Here is a 12,241-nt window from a genome sequence, read left to right on the forward strand (position 1 = left end):
TGGCAATGCCCCGGGGACAACCACTCGTGCCGCGGAGACCTCCCCTTATACGCGAGACGCACAACATGTGATCCCGCGTCATGTCCCTCAATTCACCTCAATTCACCACATTCTCCCCACCTTTAAAATGCAACTAGGGGCCCATCTTACACACCATGATTGCTTTAGCACTATAGGAGTATACATTTCAAGCAACGCGGACTAATAGGTCTACAGAAGCATACATGCCAAGCAGTGATTATTTTGAGTTGTCGGAGCATGGAAATGAGCATCGATATATGATATAATGAGCATATAGGAGCATGAGCAGCGAGAATGCCGATAATCCCCTTTTACAGATTGAGTCGTCAAGGGGGCCTTATTCGTCTACCTCTCCGGGAGTAAATGGCAGTTTCACTTGAGGGAGACTCCCGATCCTCTTGGTGAGCCTCGACTTGTGCCGGGGATGACTCCTCGATCGCTCTCGGGTGGAACGCGGCAGCCCCGTCGCCCGGTGGAGTTCCTGGGGGGGGAATGTCAGAAGGAGGAGTGCCAGAAGGTGGTGTACCTGCGGGAGGAGTACCTGAGGGAGCCAGATGGCGAACCGACACAGTGGTCTCCCTGCCATCCGGGAGCCTGACATGAGCATACTCTGGATTAGTGTCAATGAGTTCGACCCCCTCCACCAGGGGTTCATACTTGCTTTGTCGGACCGGGCGTTTCATGAACACTGTACCGGGATGGGTCAGCCAGTTGGGCACCGTTTGACCGTCAACATAACGTCGCTGGTGAGTAAACATTCGTTCGTGAGGAGTTGCATTGGTGGACGTGCAGAGCAAAGAGCGTATGGAATTCAGAGCGTCGGGAAGAGTAACCTCCCACCGCTCGGGGCCCAGTCCTCTCGATTTCAGCGCCAGAGTTACGGCTTTCCAAATAACTCCATTATATCGTTCCACCTGCCCGTTTCCCTGTGGGTTGTAACCCGTCGTTCGACTAGTTGCTATGCCGAGCTCTAGTAGGAATTGTTTTAGCCCGGCCGACATGAAACACGGCCCTCTGTCTGAATGTATGTACGAAGGTTTCCCAAACATAGCGAAGAGGTCAGAGAGACATCTCACGACAGTGCCCGAGGTCATATCCGAGCACGGAAATGCGAAAGGGAACCTTGAATATTCATCAACAATGGTGAATATGTATCTGTTGTCTGTCTCGGTCGGCAGGGGCCCTTTGAAGTCGATGTTTAGTCTCTCGAAGGGGGAAGTGGCCTTGATCAGTCTGCCAGATGCCGCGCCAAAGAATCTGGGTTTTAGTTCAGCACAAACAGGGCATGAAGCATTCATTTGTTTAATATCTTCAATAGAATAGGGCAGGTTCTGTCTGCGTACGAAATGTGCCATTCTGGTTACCCCTGGGTGGCACAGAGACACGTGTAGGTCTGGCAAAGCCTGACTGATTGTTGCCGAACTGTAGACCCGAGAGAAGGTATCTGCAGCAGGGTTTTCCTTCCCGGGCCGGTAAACAATGTCGTAACTGTAGCAAGCTAGGTCTATCCGCCATCTCATAATTTTTTCATTCTTAATTTTCCCGTTATTTTTCCCATCAAACATGAAAGCCACGGATCGTTGGTCCGTAACGAGCGTGAAGTGGTTTCCCAGTAAATAATGTCTCCATTTCCGCAGCGCTTCGACGATGGCGTACGCTTCCTTCTCTATCGCTGAGTGTCTCTGCTCGCTTCTAGAGAGAGTTCTCGAGAAGAACGCGACCGGCCGCCCAGACTGATTAAGTGTTGCAGCTATGGCGTGATTTGAAGCGTCGGTTTCCACCACGAAGGGCACCGAGCTGTCGATCGATAAAACCACGGACTTACTGATATCATCCTTGAGGTTGTGGAAAGCTCTTACAACAGCGGCATCTGGTGGAAAGTTTTTGCAATGCACTAGGGGATGTATTTTCTCGGAGTATTGCGAAATCCATCTTGCATAGTAAGCGAACATGCCGATCACCCGGCACATTGCCTGCAGGTCCTGAGGTGGGGGTAGCTCACGAAGGGGGCGCAATCGTTCAGGATCAGGCTTAATTGTGCCGTCGGCTATCGTGTAGCCGAGAAGGTCAATTGACCTTGCCGAGAATACACATTTCTCATAGTTGAGAGTCAGATTATATTTTCTAGCAATGCTCAAGAATCTGTCTAGATTCCTATCATGTTCCCCCTGATCCCTACCGCACACTGTGACATTGTCCACGTAAACAAAAGTGTCTTTGAGGTTTTCATCTGAGATGATGTCGTCCATAACCCGTTGGAAGCAAGCTACCCCATTCGTGACACCGAAAGGTATTCTCCTGAATTGGTAGAGGCGCCTCCCTGCCTGGAATGCAGTGTACGGTTTGTCTTCCTCTCGGATGGGAATTTGATGATAGGCGCTTCGCAAGTCGATGGTGCTGAATACCTTATAATTGGCCACGCGTTCGACCATCTCGTCTATGCGCGGCAGGGGGTAGGCATCGAGTTGGGTAAAGCGATTGACCGTTTGGGAATAATCGACAACCATTCGTTTCTTATGGTTCTGACTGCTGGTTACTAACACCTGTGCGCGCCATGGCGAATCGCTCGGTTCTATAATTCCTTCTTCCAGTAATCGCTTGATTTCTGAGGTGATGAAATTCATGTCAGCAGTGGTATATCGCCGCGATTTAATCGCTATCGGTTTGCAGACCGGCGACAAGTTAGCGAACAGCTGGGGGGACGTCACCTCCGCGGTGGTCAACGCATTTAAAATTAGACGAGGCTTGCTTCCTCCAAAGGGTATTTCGACGCTCGTGTGCTGCTTGAGGACATTATGACCCAGAATTACGTCTGCGCACAAATCACGAAGCACCAGTACCCTTACATCCCGATGCGTGTACCCTTTTACGTCCAATTCAACATTGCAGTACCCTCGTACGCGGGATTGTAGTGAGGTGGCGGCCATGCATACCGTATTGTCAGTCGGGTGGATTATCCATTTCCTGCCCTTCACTAGCGAGCTGTTGACGAAACTTTCAGAGCTACCGGTATCAATCAGTGCCTCAGCCATATGCCCGTTAATTCGTATGTTGATGATAGCCTTGGATAGATTCCCCGGGGAGGCTGCAGTTAATTTATTTTGCGAGTAGAGAGCCGCAGAAGTGGGTTTATTTCTCCTTAGAGTAGATTTACATACCCTGGCATAATGCCCTTTCTTGTCGCAATTCATGCATGTGGCATCTCTGGCGGGACATTTTTGACGAGGGTGCCTTTTGTACCCAAAAAAAGAAGCATTTACCAACCGGAGCAGTTGCTGAGGAGTTTGACGTGGCCTGGGTATCCGGCTCCTCGGGTGTTTCTCCATCCCCTATGTCTGGCTGTGTCTGTGCCAATGGGGTTCCTTGGGTTCCCATCGTAGCAGCGTTCATTAGCAGCATCGGTGTCCCAAATGACTCAGATTGCTGCTGAGCCGTATCCATCGCTCGTGCCTGATCGACTACCTTGTCAAGAGTGGGTTGCGCTTTCTCTAGTAAGCGTTGCCGTATGTGGGCTGATCTGAGTCCTTGGATGAATGCCTCCCGTGTGGCTTCCTTTCGGTGTTCCTCGGCGCTTACGGCCCGGAAGCTGCAGTCTTTTCCCAGCTGATTCAGAGCTTGCAGGAACTGATCGATTGTCTCCCCGGCTGCTTGCTTGCGTGTGTTGAGAAGATGTCGTATGTATACCTCGTTCTTGGGCTTCACGTAGAGCGCTTGCAGCACGTCGATCGCTGCTTCGTAAGTGTCGCACTCCGAGAAGAGCCTGTACACGCTGGGCGAGACATGATTCACGAGAGCGGCAAATTTGTCAGCTCCCTCCTCGATGATGGTCAGATAGTGTGAGAAGGAGCAGAACCAATGCGACCATTTCATTTCTGCGTCAGTCGCGTTTGGGTCTGCGTCGAACCTCTCTGGTTTGTAGATCTTGTCCATCGTTGGTTGAGAGAGCCGAGAAAACCAAATGGAATAAATTGAAATGAGAGCGAGAGAAGAACCTTCAGAGTTTAGGCTTTATTCCATTTGATTGGAGCCGCTTCTGTGGGCACACCGGGGAATACAGGTTCAGCTAGGAGTACATAAGCAGTAACGTATACATGTGCGATTAATCATTGCAGACTAAATCCGCGTAAGCACGGAGTTCGATATAATCTCCATTCTCACCAGTCAATGAGCACCTTCAGTTAACGAGCATCAAGTGGACAGCCGATGTCAATGGCAATGCCCCGGGGACAATCACTCCGTTCCGCAGAGACCTCCCCTTATACGCGAGACGCACAACATGTGATCCCGCGTCATGTCCCTCAATTCACCTCAATTCACCACAGTGCTTTTCAAAATGGCCGCCATTTTGTTTTTTTTATCATATCTTAACAAGTAGACATGGTAGAAATGCAAACAAAGTGTCGAAACATAGGTTTTCAAATACAAGCAAGCCTATAAAATCATTAATTACATGATTAAAGCACTCAAAATATCCAAAACCAAGATGGCGGCCAGTATGACCACAAATATGGCCACCGTTCTCTATTTTATCATATCTTAGCAACCAGATATGGTAGAAATGCAAATAAAGTGTCTAAATATAGGTTTTCAAACACAGGCAATCCAGTTCAATCATCAAGTATATGACTAAAATATTTAAAATATCCAAAACCAAGATGGCGGCCAATGTGGCAGTAAATATGGCCACCGTTCTCAATTTCATATCTTGGCAACCACTTGTGATAGAAATGCATAGGTTTGAAGACCCAAGCAATCTGATGAAATTATAAATTCTATGTTTTAAAAACCCCAAATCCCCCCAACCAAGGTTTTTGCTTTTATTTGTCATTTCAGATAATGGATATGCCTTGTATAATATGCAAAGAGAAGCTGGGTTTGACTGACGTTGCAACAGTTGGCGATAAGGGCCGCAAAACACTTGCTTTGGCAAGCTTCAAGTGAGGAGATGAGCTTCATGAAGTACTGAAGAAAACATCACCACTGAGACTTCATGTTGCATGCCGCAAGAACTATACCCATCAAAGCACAATAACTGCTGAAAAGAGGAAATCACCTGCTACTCTGATACAAGACGAAGAAACACCACAACTGCGATCAGGTGTTTCTACATTTGACATCAAACGTGACTGTATGTTCTGTTCAGAAGTTATAGCTGTTGACTATAAAAAACGACCAAACGCAGGAATGTTGTTAGCAACGATGAACCCCCTACGATTCCAGGAAACTCTCTTGAATCATACCACAAATAGACAAGATGATTGGGGTCATGTTGTTGCAGATCGCAAACAACACGCCTTTGATCTCGTGGCAACTGAGGCAAAATATCACCGTAATTGTGCCTCAGCATTCCTCGGAAATAAACATGAAAAATCCGTTGGCAGGCCAAATGATAGAGTAAAGGATGAAGCTTTCAAGCAGCTTTGTGAATTTCTCGATGAGAATGACGAATGTCAGTATTCTGTAGCAGAGCGTTTAGAATGCATGGACCCTTTCTTATATGGTTCAGAAGGATATTCAATGAAGTATCTCAAGATAAAGCTGCAGGAACATTATGGTGATGATATCACAATAACAAGCATCACTGGGAAATCAAGCATCGTTAGTTTTCATGACTCCGCACACAAGATTCTCCGTGAAAAGTGGATTACTGATAAGGTAATTGATGCGGCTACTGAATCCGTACGGATCATTGATATGGCTGCCTCAATCATACTTAACGATATCAGTTTGAGAGTATATGACTGTGATGAATACTGTACCATGGAGGAAACTGATAATGGAGCTACCTTGATACCAAATTCTCTCAAGCGATTCATGCACAATTTGGTGGAACGGAAGGGTAAAAGTCCCATGGTTACCAACAGAAGATGTACTGCCATAGGACATTCCATAATTTCAGCATGCAGACCAAGGTCCTTCATTTCACCACTGTTGCTTGGAATAGCTGTGTATATACACCGCAAGTATGCTTCGCGTGAACTGATAGACGTCCTGAGCAGCATGAGCTTTTCTGATGACTATTAAGAGGTACAGCGATTTGAACATGCCCTGATATCAGGTGGTGAACCATCTTATAACCTCGGTGGTTTTACACAATTTGTTTATGACAATGCTGATTTCAATGTAGCTGCAGTCACTGGTCACAACACCTTACATAGTATGGGTGGCATAGCTTGTGTGAGTCCACCTGGGATTGTGGATACCTCACCCATAAAACGCACAGTGAAACTACCATCTGCTGAAACAGTTGGAGCCTTTGGACACATCCCTATAAAGACACATAGCAAACCTGCTGTTCTTGGTCTGCAGTCTGTTGTAATAGATCCCCTCAAGATTTCTGACCAGGATCTCCAGCCTCTCTGTTCAGCAGCTGCACTAGACTCCCTCTGGGTTGTTAGCTATGTTCTGGAACTAGCCCCTTGTCCTTCATGGAGTGGATTCATGAAAGTGGCCATGAGGAGTGACCAATATGAGGGAACCAGAATAGAAACCCTGCCCTTCATCAATCTGGACCCCTCCAATCCAAGTACTATTTACACTGCATTATGCTTTGCACAGAAAGAGTGTGAAAAGCATGGCTTGAGAATATGTCCAGTCACATTTGACCAGCCTTTATACCTAAAGGCTGCAGAAATAGTAGCTGCTTCACAAGATCTAGACAAAATCATTGTGTGTCTTGGTGGATTCCACCTTCTGATGTCTGACCTCGGTAGCATTGGCCAGATTATGACAGGAAGTGGACTAACAGAACTGTGGGAAAGAGTTTACGCAAAAGGATCAGTCGTACACATGTTAACCGGTCATGCCTTCTCACGTGCACTTCGTGCCAATATGCTTACCTCAGCAGCCCTCATTTGTGTCCTCATGGAAACACCTGGCTGCATGGACAACATTGACAAAGATTGCTTGCGGGACCTTTACCAAGCCGTTCTCAACGAGGGCCAGAATGCCACTGACGTAGCCGAGGAGGAGTGTGTTAAACAGTTAAGCCAGACCATTTCCCAACTCCTTGACCAGGCTGCAAGTCGCAGCAGAACTGGGAAGCTCTGGGCGCAGTATATACGACAAGTGGCCCTTCTGCAACACTTCATTCGAGCCGAAAGGACAGGCGACTGGAAGCTCCATCTCTACTGTATGAGGGAAATTATTCCACATTTTCATGCTGCAGGACATCTTCCCTACGCCCAATCTGCCAGACTGTATTTGCAAGAGATGGAAGCCTTGGAGCAAATTATGCCGATAGCCGAGTACAAACTATTCACAGAGAAGGGGTACTTCACCATCCGTCATCAAGATTCATTCTGGGGTGGAAACTTCTCCGATCAGACCATTGAACAATTCTTGATGCGGATGCTCAAAACCTCTGGAGGAATGACACAAGGTCGGGGTAACACAGACAGTACATTAACAAAGTGGGTCCATGCACTACCTCACTGTGTTCCTATCTGTGATGCACTAGAGCAGTTCACAGGAGTGCACACTGGTACCTCAGAGCAACATAAAGACATGCAGCAAAGTACCCAGTCAAGGGATAACAGGGAACATTGCATCTTTGTTGAATGGCTGCAGGCACATCCACCATTTGCTGGATAAGAACCAGATCGCCTGGTGTCCCTGTCAACTGATATTGTTGTAGATACATCTGTAAACTGTGATGATGCTGTCGAAATTGGTCTGCAGCAGCATCAGAAATGGCTGTTAAGAAGTTCACAGACATCACACTACGCCGCAATGACAAGGTGAAGACGATTGGTGCCCAGAGTAAGACAGTCAAAGTCAGGGGACAAAACACAGAAGTCAATCCAAGTCTCTTATTCAACAGAATTACATGTGTCCTGAATAACAGTTCTGAGATGGGATCATTCTTGGCTTACGAACTTGCTCCTCAGCCACCTTCCTTTTCCAAGGCGGTGTGATGCGGAAGCCAACAAAGAGTTCCCTGGGTCTCCTGTTGAAATCATTCACCCAACAATCCAACCTGCCAGAGAATTGCCTCTTTGTCTTAAATGGTGGCCACCTACTTCAATCAGTTGTTTGGCCACAACCGTCCACCTATGCTGGTGTATATCAATCATATATTTCATACATCCTGAAGCATTATGGAGCTAAATCAACCGTGGTGTTTGTTGGATATGGTAGCACAATTTCAACAAAGATAGCTGAGCAGAGACGGAGAGCCCAGAAGTGTACATCCGGTGATATCATATTTGAGGATAATATGCCAACCACCACAACACAAGCAGCATTCTTAGCTTACAGTAACAGTAAGAAGAGATGAATACAAACTCTACATGAAAAGATGCTTATGGCTGGCATACGTGTCAAGCAGGCTGAAGCAGATGCAGACACACTGATTGTTTCAACAGCGCTAGCCATTGCAGAGTCAGAAGAGCTGCCAGTTGTTGTCGTTGGTACAGACACTGACTTACTTGTCATGTTGGTGGCTCGAGCAACCCCTCCTACAGATATGTACATGTTATGCCGCAGCAATCCTGTAACGGTCTACAACATTCATGATATTCAGCATGCCATAGGAGACACCAGCAATCACTTGATGTTTCTACATGGTGTGACAGGTTGTGACACTGTGTCTGCAATCTATCGTCAGCGCAAGTGTGAAGCTTTCAACATTGTGCACAAAAAAACAGGACTATGACTTGTTGGATACCTTCACAAAAATTGGAAGCACCGATGACGAGGTGAAACGAGCAGGAGAAAGCTTTATTCTCAAGCTGTATGGGGCCAGCAACTTTGAATCACTTGATGAATACCGCCACATTGCATACAAATTGGCAATTGGTCACAGTTCCCTGAGTTCACCTTTTCAGCTCGCAAGTCTGCCTCCAACTAGAGCTGCAGAAAAGCAACATTCGTACTGCACTTATCTCACGGTTCAAGAATTGATGGGAAATACTTTGCCACCAACAGATTGGGGATGGAGGTCACAGGATAATACCCTCGCACCAGTGGAAACTGACCTCCCTATTGCCCCTGACACTTTGCTCAACATGATAGCCTGGTGTTGGCGCAGTGGTTCGGGCAGCGGCTTGGGATCCAAAAGGTCCTGAGTTCAAGCCCCGTTGGGCCACTGAATTAATACACCAGGGGGTTGACTCAGCCTGTCATCCTTCCAAGGTCGGCGAAATGAGTACCAGTGTACTGGGCTGGTGTATACCCCGGTTAAAATAGGTGTACCATATCCCTGTGTCATAAGAGGCGACCAGGGTTGTGTCAGGAAGGGCATCCGGCGTAAAACATGTGCCAAATCACGATGCGGATCATACGGATAATCCGCTGTGGCGACCCCGAAAAAGGGAGCAGCCGAAAGAAGAAGACGAAGACTTTGCTCAACATGGTTTCATGTGGGTGCAAAATTGATGGATGCAAGAAACTGGGATTGTTTTGCACTTCAATGTGCAGCAAATGTACCGGCCAATCTTGCAAGAATACTACACCAACATTGTTGGATATGAATGATGAAGATACAGCACCAAAGCCATTGGATAACGAGACTGAAGATGACAATGAGGATCATCCATGAAGTAACATGATAATAAATGACTTTATGCTCAATTCATAAACTATGAAAAGAACTAAGCTTAGAGGGTATTGAGGCTTCCCTAATTTCCTTTTATATTATACATAATTTATATGTGCCTACTCATAAAAGTAAGGTTTGATTTGGCTTGGATTTGTCAGCAATACTGACATTCATACTGGCCGCCATCTTGATTTTACATTTTAGGCTTTTTAATCATGTGATTAATGATTCTATTGGATTGCTTGTGTCTTCAAACCTATACTTAGACACTTTGTTTGCATTTCTATCATATGTGGTTGCTAAGAAATGATAAAATAGAGAACGGTGGCCATATTGGGCACCATAATGGCCGCCATCTTGGTTTGGGATATTTTGAGTGTTTTAGTCATGAAATTAATGATTTTATAGGATTGCTTGTGTTTGGAAACCTACGTTTCGATACTTTGTTCGCATTTCTACCATGTCTACTTGTTAAAATATGATAAAAACACAACAAAATGGCGGCCATCTTGAGAAGCACAAGGAGGATTTTCGGGGACTTTTGGTATGTTTTTTTAACTCATTTTTCTGGACCTTTCCTGAAATTTTCAGTTTGTTATAAATTTTTTCCAGGTTTAACTTATAATTCTTGGCCTATTAACCATTTTTGAATTTCCACAGATTCATATTGTACTCTGAAAATTGTGTTAAAAATACAAATTCACTTTCAGGTTTCACACCAGTAACAGAAGGTTAAAAGTCCCATACAAGCACAAACCGGCCAGTGAAGACACACGCACGCACACACACACACACACACACACACACACACACACACACACACACACACACACACACACACACACACACACACACACACACACTCACACACACAATGCATGTGCGAAAGTCCTCATTCGCATTCAAACGTCAGTTTTGTCACCTATTGTCAGTTCGTATATTGTCACCTCAGGAATAAAAGTGAACATGTGCCAATGCTTCGGGTATTTTGGCCTGAGGAAGCTCACTGGGAAGCGGGTGAAATGTCACCTGAGACTGGATCTGCTCTTGTTTGTTTATCACGAAAATTAACAGTGTAGATCTAGTTATTTTCAGTTAGATGCAACTTTTTGGTTCACGAAAAAATATTTTCACAAAAAAAATAAGTGACCACTATATTCGTTATTGTTGTGTGTCTGTCTGTCTGTCTGTCTGTCTGTCTGTCTGTCTGTCCCAAGCATAGCTCCGTGGGTTTTGATTCGATCCTGACAAAATTTTGGTGGGAGGTTTATATCATGATCTAGTTGTGTTTTCCTGAAAATGGGCGTGGTGTGCCCATTATGGGCGGAGCCACGCCCAAAAACATGTGTTTTTAGGGGGTAGCCGATTTCAATTTGCATCTTCTCCGAGGGGGTTTGTTGAATCTGACAGTGTTTTCGGTATTTGGTTAGCCCAATGGCACCTGCATAGCCCCACGGAGCTCGATTTTTCATTTTCATCCCAAGGTCAAGGTCACAAGGTCACGAACTTAGTAAATTTTGAATTTTGACATAAAAATCATACGACCGCCCAAACTTTGAGAGCGAGGATGACAATATTTTTTATGCATAATCTTGAGGTCATTCCCCACCTAAAATCTTGAAACCATTTTGCTCTATCTCGAACACCTTGCCCATGGCGCCCCTTCAAGTTTGTTTTTACGCTGATGGATAATTACAAAGTATGGATAATCCGATGAGTGCGAAATGCCATATAGCCTATATGACATTATATTGTTCCTGGAATGTTCCAGAGGAAGTTTTGCACCAAAGGTCATAATCCTTGACCTTTGACCTTTAAAGTTCACAAAGGTCAAATTTTCAAAGTTGTGGGAATTGAACCGGGTTGTCGACCTTCTTCGGCGAACTAACTCCATTAAGCTATAGCACGTATCCTGTTTCCTTATTTTAATGTCCACAACATTGTTTTGTGACCTTTAAAGGTTATGCAAAGGTCAAATTTTGAAAGTTGTTGGATGAAACCGGGTTTTCGACATTTTGCAGCTAATAACCTGTCACTCGTACCACATCATGTTGATCATTTTTATTACTTAGTCAAACATTATCACATTGTGTCATCCTTGACTTCTGAAACAATCTACATCGTCAAATACCGCTCGTGAACCATCGTCGTCTTCAGACTTGTTCCTTTTAAAATGTATAATCCCTACCACTACAAATATATATATATATATATATTTTTTTTTTGACAGTGTAGATAGCAATGCATAGCTTCATTGGTATGCATTGCTGTCTGCACTATCGCTGATGATTCGCCAACAAGCGATGAAACCAGTCTGGTAGCTGAGGGGTTGTGTATCATTATGATTCTCATTTGTGTGCTATGTGTGCACGTCTTTATAGTTGGAGGGGAACTCTGGGAAGGGTTCGAAACAGTGTAGCACTTACCTTGTGTAGGTCTTCTTGGGTTGCTTTGTGCAGCTACTTCAGCTGGAGGAGTGTTGAAGGGGTCAATAATTTATATAATCCTAGCCATCAGGGTGTACTCGATTAGGTGAGAGCTGATTGGCTATTCCCTCTATTCACAGGTGAGAGATGTGGGTGGGTCTTTATTTATTTATTTATTGACTGCTTTTGACGTTTGCATGTGGTACATTCTTTGGAGCCTCATTGGTATACATTGCTCTCTACGCTGTCGCTG

Source organism: Eptatretus burgeri, chromosome 8 (assembly GCF_056783735.1).
Source record: "Eptatretus burgeri isolate ZD-2024b chromosome 8, Ebu_testis_v1, whole genome shotgun sequence".
NCBI classification, from domain to species: domain Eukaryota; kingdom Metazoa; phylum Chordata; class Myxini; order Myxiniformes; family Myxinidae; genus Eptatretus; species Eptatretus burgeri.